Here is an 8,271-nt window from a genome sequence, read left to right on the forward strand (position 1 = left end):
GCCAAACATTTTCTGTTATGTAAATATAGGCATTATGCATTTCTACAGGAATTCATTCTGTCTCTTAAGGAATGTAACAAAACTACTATTTGCCTCAGGATTTTGGTTGGAACCGAACATTTCAGCTTTCCATTAGCTACCATTAGTCAGAGTCACTGAATTTGGACAGTACTAATTTAAAAACCTCTTTACCCCATGATCCCAGCACTTTGGGAGGTCGAGTCAGGCGGATCACCCGAGGTCAGGAGTTTGACACCAGCCTGGCCAACATGGGGAAACCTTGTCTCTACTGAAAATACAAAAATTAGCTGGTCATGGTGGTGCACACCTGCAATTCCAGCTACTCGGGAGGCTGAAGCAGGGGAATCACTTGAACCCAGGAGGCGGAGTTTGCAGCGAGCCAAGATCATGCCAATGCACTCCAGCCTGGGTGACAGAGCAAAACTCTGTCTCAATAAATAAATACCAATAGAAAACTCTCCACAAGTTATTCAAAGCTGATGTTGAAAATTAGGTATTTTATCTAGTCACGCTAAGTTAGGAAATTCTACACTATATAACCTTTTTAAATTATTTAAATGTATTTCTAAAAGTGAAACATTTTCTTGGAGGCTAGGGCCCTGGTACACACCTCTGTATTCCTAATGCCAAGTGCAATGCCTAACACAGAGTGGGCATTCAATAAATACTTGGTAGCCTGAAATGTTGACACATTATCCCAGAAAGTGCCTTCAAAGGTCATTTTCCTCTAAGACCTTATGCATTGTTCAGAGTAAAGCATGTCTTAGAACATAAATATAAAACTAACTGAACTAGAAGTAGATGAAATATAAACGCAGAAAAGGGTAATCAGGAAAATCTTCAGAAAAAGTATGGAAACAGATCAACTTTTTAGTACCTAATCACAATACTTCTTAATTATAATTAACTACTACAGGGAGCCCTTGTAAGGGCATTAGTACATTTATTTGTCATTATATTCATTTTCATTTTACTTGCGCTTTGGTACTATGTTTTAATTCAGCAGATGATAGTTGAGGTAATAATGTTTGTCAGCATATCAATGAGTTTTTATCATAATGTTTTTGACATCATTTTTTTGTTCCATAGTATTTGCTATGAAATTTTAAACTACATCTATTTTCCCCTTCAAGAAGTAAATATAGCTCATTGAACATGCTTGCAGTTCTGGAGGTTTCTGTGTCTTTCTTTGTAGTCAGAGTTGGCCCTACATGCCAGCAACCATGTCGAAGGGACCTGCAGTTGGTATTGATCTTGACACTGCATACTCTTGTGTGGGTGTTTTCCAGCATGGAAAAGTAGTGATAATTGCCAATGATCAGGAAAACTGAACCACTCCAAGTTATGTCGCCTTTACGAACACTGAATGATTGATCGGTGATGCCACAAAGAATCAAGCTGTAATGAACCCCACCAACATGGTTTTTGATGTCAAACATCTGATTGGATGCAGATTTGATGATGCTGTTGTCTAGTCTGATATGAAGCATTGGTCCTTCATGATGGTGAATGATGCTGGCAGGCCCAAGGTCCAAGTAGAATACAAGGGAGAGACCAAAAGCTTCTATCTAGAGGAGGTGCCCTCTATGGTTCTGACAAAGATGAAGGAAATTGCAGAAGCCTACCTTGGGAAGACTGTTACCAATGCTGTGGTCACAGTGTCAGCTTACTTTAATGACTCTCAGCATCAGGCTACCAAAGATGTTGGAACTATTGCTGGTCTCAATGTACTTAGAATTATCAATGAGCCAATTGCTGCTGATATTGCTTACAGCTTAGACAAAAAGGTTGGAGCTGAAAGAAACGTGCTTATCTCTGACCTGGGAGGTGGCACTTTTGATGTGTCAATCCTCACTATTGAGGATGGAATCTTTGAAGTCAAACTTACAACTGGAGACACCCACTTGGGTGGAGAAGACTTTGACAACTGAATTGTCAGCCATTTTATTGCTGAGTTCAAGCGCAAGCATAAGAAAGACATCAGTGAGAAGAAGAGAGCTATAAGACGCCTCTGTACTGCTTGTGAACATGCTAAGCATACTCTCTCTTCCAGCACCCAGGCCAGTATTGAGATCGATTCTCTCTATGAATGAATCGACTTCTGTACATCCATTGCCTGTGCCCGATTTGAAGAATTGAATGCTGACCTGTTCCATGGCACCCTGGGCCCTGTAGAAAAGCCATTCGAGATGCCAAACTACACAAGTCACAGATTCATGACATTGTCCTTATTGATGGTTCTACTCACATCCCCAAGATTCAGAAGCTTCTGCAAGATGTCTTCAACAGAAAAGAACTGAATAAGAGCATCAACCTTGATGAAGCTGTTGCTTATGGTGCAGCTGTCCAGGCAGCCATCCTATCTGGAGACAAAACTAAAAAATGTTCAAGATCTGCTGCTCTTGGATGTCAACTCTCTTTCCTTTGGTATTGAAACTGCTGGTGGAGTCATGATTATCCTCGTCAAGCACAATACTACCATTCCTACCAAGCAGACACAGACCTTCTGACAGCCTATCTATTGTGACAACCAGCCTGGTGTGCTGATTCAGGTTTATGAAGGTGAGTNTACTGCTTGTGAACATGCTAAGCATACTCTCTCTTCCAGCACCCAGGCCAGTATTGAGATCGATTCTCTCTATGAATGAATCGACTTCTGTACATCCATTGCCTGTGCCCGATTTGAAGAATTGAATGCTGACCTGTTCCATGGCACCCTGGGCCCTGTAGAAAAGCCATTCGAGATGCCAAACTACACAAGTCACAGATTCATGACATTGTCCTTATTGATGGTTCTACTCACATCCCCAAGATTCAGAAGCTTCTGCAAGATGTCTTCAACAGAAAAGAACTGAATAAGAGCATCAACCTTGATGAAGCTGTTGCTTATGGTGCAGCTGTCCAGGCAGCCATCCTATCTGGAGACAAAACTAAAAAATGTTCAAGATCTGCTGCTCTTGGATGTCAACTCTCTTTCCTTTGGTATTGAAACTGCTGGTGGAGTCATGATTATCCTCGTCAAGCACAATACTACCATTCCTACCAAGCAGACACAGACCTTCTGACAGCCTATCTATTGTGACAACCAGCCTGGTGTGCTGATTCAGGTTTATGAAGGTGAGTGTGCTATGACCAAGGATGACAACCTGCTTGACAAGTTTGAACTCACAGATATACCTTCGGCACACCATGGTGTTCCTCTGATTGAAGTCACTTTTGACATTGATGCCAATGGCATCCTCAGTGTCTCTGCCATGGACAAGTGTATAGGAAAAGAGAACAAGATTACTATCACTAATGACAAGGGTCCTTTGAGCAAGGAAGACATTGAATGTATGATCCAGTAAGCTGAGAAGTACAAAGCTGAAGATAGGAGGTGTCATCCAAGAATTCACTTGAGTCCTAGTCATTCCGCATGAAAGCAACTGTCAAAGATGAGAAGCTTCAAGGTAAGATTAATGATGAGGACAAACAGAACATTCTGGACAAGTGTAATGAAGTTATCAACTGGTTGGATAAGAGTCAGGCTGCCAAGAAGGAAGAATTTGAACATCAGCAGAAAGAGTTGAAGAAAGTCTGCAATCCCATCATTACCAAGCAGTACCAGAGTGCAGGAGGCATGCCAGGAGGAATGCCTGGGGGATTCCCTGGTGGTGGAGCTCCTCCCTCTGGTGGTGCTTCCTCAAGGCCCACCATTGAAGAGTTTGATTAATCTAACATAAATATAGATGTAGCATTGTTCCACACATTTAAAACATTGAAGGACCTAAATCTGTAGCAAATTCTGTGGCAGTTTTTTTTTTTTTTTTTTTTTTTGAGACCGAGTCTTGCTCTGCCTCCCAGGCTGGAGTGCAGTGGCCGGCTCTCAGCTCACTGCAAGCTCCGCCTCCCGGGTTCACGCCATTCTCCTGTCTCAGCCTCCCGAGTAGCTGGGACTACAGGCGCCCGCCTCGTCGCCCGGCTAGTTTTTTGTATTTTTTAGTAGAGACGGGGTTTCACCGTATTAGCCAGGATGGTCTCGATCTCCTGACCTCGTGATCCGCACGTCTCGGCCTCCCAAAGTGCTGGGATTACAGGCTTGAGCCACCGCGCCCGGCCTCTGTGGCAGTTTTTAAAAGTTCACCTGCTGTAGTAGGTTGCTGGGAATTCTCAATACTTGAATATGCAACATGTGCACAGGAGAGGGAAATAACATTGCACTTTATAAGCACTGTATTGTAAGTGGAAAATGCAATGTCTTAAATAAAAATACTTAAAATTGGCACAAAATATATAATTTAACACTGTGTTAAGAATATATCTCTAAAAGTTACAGAGATATAAGCACTTGTATTTTTTATAAATTATTAGTAGCAAAATGCAATCCTGAAGGTATAACTACAGTAAAATTGGGTTTCTCTATTTCCCTTCAAAGTTGGCTTGGCATTATGACTGTATATAGTAAGTATGAAAACAATCATCTATGTGGTAATTTGGGAGCTGGGAAAATATCCCATCTACTTTATCATAGTAATTTAAATTGTACCACTGTAAGCCCTATTCTTACCAATTGACTAGGGAGACATGTACCTCCTCTGAACTTCTTAACCACCTATTATTTACTCAATGCATTCCATCATTAGCACATAACCTCATGTTGTTCATGTTTTTAATATAAATTTCTGCCTCCCACCACACACACAAACACACATATGCATACACATAATTATATTACAAACTCCCTCATAAGCAGGGATTGGAACTATATATTATGACATCCCACTGTGTTTTGTTCAGTGCTGACAAACAGCAGATACTCAATAAGTGTCTTGATATTGATTGTGGTTTGACACATGGGTTATAATAGTTTAACAATGATTTTTGTTTTCCTTGATCATTGTTAGAACATCTCTATCCTAGTGGCTTCTGGGTTCATAACAACTGCTTAAAGTGTTAAAGATGATGGAGTTTGGACACAGGTTGGGATGGGATGGGAAGCCTCTGGGTAAAATAAAGGTTTTAATTTCATTTAGATGTCTGTTTCAGAAGGGATTTAGAAATCAAAGCTAAGTGCACAAAGTGAAAGGCATTTTGGAAATTATGTGGTTTATTTAATCAGTTTTTTTTTTTTTTTTTTTTTTTTTTTCAGACGGAGTCTCGCTTGTGCCCAAATGGGTGCAGTGGCCGGATCTCAGCTCACTGCAAGCTCCACCTTCGGTGTCACGCCATTCTCGCCTCAGCTCCCGAGGTAGCTGGGACTACAGGCACCTTGCCACCTCGCCCGGGCTAGTTTTTTTTTTTTTTTGTATTTTTAGTAGAGACGGGGTTTCACCGGGTTAGCCGGATGGCGATCTACTGACTTGTTGATCCGCCCGTCTCGGCTCCCAAAGTGCTGGGATTACAGTTGAGCCATCCGCGCCCGGCCTATTTAATCAGTTACTAAAGGAACTTGTTTTAATTCTAGTTCTTTGTTCTCTGAATAGATTCTGTGGTTGCAGTTCTTATTGCTGACTAAATTGTAATACAAAAACATTTGCAATTGCAATTTTGGAATAAATGCATCATATTGTTTGAGCATTAAATGATCTCCAAAATATCTGCTCAATATCCCAAAAGTGCACTGATAAACATAACTTTGTTATTCTTGATAAAAGGTATGCCCATGGTATCTGAAAATTGGTCATTTTTAGATTATTTAAGCAGTCTGTATTCGAATTTACCATGATTACTTTAAAATTTAACTTTTGGAAAAATGCACAGAAATGTATTTGGCTATTCCAATCACATTATGGTGTTTGCTGTATTCACACCAGAGCTATTTTCTAGAGTTTCACTTATCGAAACTGGCTCTTTATTTACAAAATGACGTATACCTGTTGCAGTACTATTGCTTTTATTTTTGAGATTTGAGTGAGGAGAAAGGACTAATATTTATTTTCTTACTAATATTGTGTTATCAAGTTTTTAATTCTATTTCAGATCTTTCCATAAAACAAGTTATAATGGGAAAGGGGGAAGAAGTTCTTGTGTACCTGATTTTCAGGGTAAGGAAAGCAAAATGTTAAGCTCAGTTACTGAAAATAATTTTACGTATTGCATATACCTGCTTAAGAAAGGCCTTAGAATAATCATACTTTGGAGACAAAATAAAATTTAGAGACATCTAACACAGTCCTCTCATTTCACAAATCAAAGGAGGCTCAAAGAAGCCAAGTGGCTGAACCTAGATCACACAGTTACTGGAAAAGCTGGAAATTGAACCTAAGCCTTCAATACTTTACCATCCCTTAGTATTAACCAACAGAAGGAAAATGTAAAAATGCAGAATGGTGAAATAGTTCACAAGAAAGAGTAGTCCACCAAGAGTCTGGCATCCCAAAGTAAATCCAAGTTACATTATTGATGATTTGCCTAATAATTTTATATCCCTACCAACTCTCCTCATTGACCTTGCCCCTTTCTAAATTTATTATTTTCCCAGTTTCAGCTTTTGCTTCATCTCTTGGGCCTTAGGCTAACCTGGAATTACTAGCCTTTGTTGGACAAGACATGAGTAGGGCTGTTTCTTAAGCCAAAATCTATAGTGATTTCCCTTGATCCCATAAACATGTACAAGTCTCCCCGATAATTAAAGCACTTCTTTGACTTTTTGCCTCCCTCTGAAAAATGTTTCCTCTCCTAAAGGTCAGAATCAAGCCCCACCACAGCCCGCACCGCCCGCCCTGCCACAACACACACGCAAAAATCTAGTTTCATAAAAAACAAATGCAAAATGTGAACCTTGCTTGAAACCTAATTTAAATAAAGCAACTCATTTATATCCTAATTTGAGCCAATTATTAAAAGTGAATACAGATTAGGTAGTAGGTGATATGAAGTAATCATTTTAACTTTATGCAGTAAAATCACTTTATGGTGTTATGTTTAAAATGTCATTATAATTCAAGGTGTATAAAGAAGTACTTAAAAGAACAGAACATCCAGAATGACAAACTTGGTGAATTCTTTCTCTCACAAAAGCTATAAAAATACTTGCAAAACTACAAAAATCAACTGTTTTAGAATCCTGAAAATTAATCAAAGGTACAAATTTGGCTTAAAACATATTCATTTAAAAGCAGTCTACTGAACATCAGTTAGAACAGTGGGATCTATGTTGTTTTAACTTTGGGCTACTTTCATTCCCCTCTCACCACAGTAACAGAGCACAGTAACCAGCCAGTTGAGTGGGGACTGATTTGTTTTGGAGCTTCACGTAAAGCCCCATCCTTAGAACACTTTCAATATTTCGACAATATTTACAATAATTCCTTTGAAACACATTATTCCCAGATAATTGGGCTATTTATCCTGACTCTGAGTTTAGTTCTTCGGAAAAAGCCTTGTCTCTAGAGTTTTGAAAACAATGACATGAGCTGCATTTAATAACATTGCAGTTGCCTAAGCCTGTGAACTCAGTTGTAACAAACAAGAAGCTGGCTAAAAATTTAAAAGGAATATATCGGTAACGGGAAAAGGACCAACACAAGGGACTCTAAAATGCTCCAACATATTTCAGGAGATCTAAAAGGCTGCACAAGTGTGTATGTCTGTACACATGCCGAAGAAAACTCAGAGAGGACATAAACAACTCATCTCTAGCTACCTTTGATGCTGGACTCAAGCAGGAAGTAAAAGCTTATATTGACCTGTAAATTCTCTGACATTTGAAGGTGCGACCTCCCACAAAAATCTCCTTGGAACAGGGTGGAAGAAAAACTGGCTCATAGCGTTTAATAGAATATTCTGAACAATCACTGGCTGACTACAAACAATGCTGATTCAGGGGCAACTCTTAAGAAGTAAGGATTAAAATAAAACAAATATCAAAGAAAATGCTACCAGAGAAAATAGCAGCCACATATTGCAAGGAATACAGAATCTATAGAAGTATTCTAGGAAAGTAACTGAAGCAAGCAGCAATGAGGACAAAATCTCATAAACAACAATAAACACTACAGGTTGGGGTAGACCTGATTTCAAAGTCACTACAATATGTTATTTAAAACGTCCGAGTTTCAACAAGAAATTTCAAGACATGCAAAGAAACAGGAAAATATGCCAGGCACAGTGGTTCAAGCCTATCATCCTAGCACTTTGGGAGGCCAAGGTGGGTGAATCACTTGAGGTCAGGAGTTCGAGACCAGTCTGACTCTGTCTCTACTAAAAATACAAGCCCTGTGAAACCCTGTCTCTACTAAAAATAGTGAAACCCTGTCTCTTCTAAAAATA

The 8,271-nt window shown here is 39.5% G+C and overlaps 1 pseudogene; it reads left to right on the forward strand.

Moving 5' to 3' along the window:
- Positions 1–1,244: 1,244 nt before the first annotated feature.
- LOC108540599 (heat shock cognate 71 kDa protein pseudogene) lies at positions 1,245–3,733 on the forward strand (annotated as a pseudogene).
- The last annotated feature ends 4,538 nt before the right edge of the window (positions 3,734–8,271 follow it).

The sequence above is a fragment of the Rhinopithecus bieti genome, unplaced genomic scaffold (genome assembly GCF_001698545.2).
Source record: "Rhinopithecus bieti isolate Rb0 unplaced genomic scaffold, ASM169854v2 scaffold_19899, whole genome shotgun sequence".
In the NCBI taxonomy this organism is placed as follows: domain Eukaryota; kingdom Metazoa; phylum Chordata; class Mammalia; order Primates; family Cercopithecidae; genus Rhinopithecus; species Rhinopithecus bieti.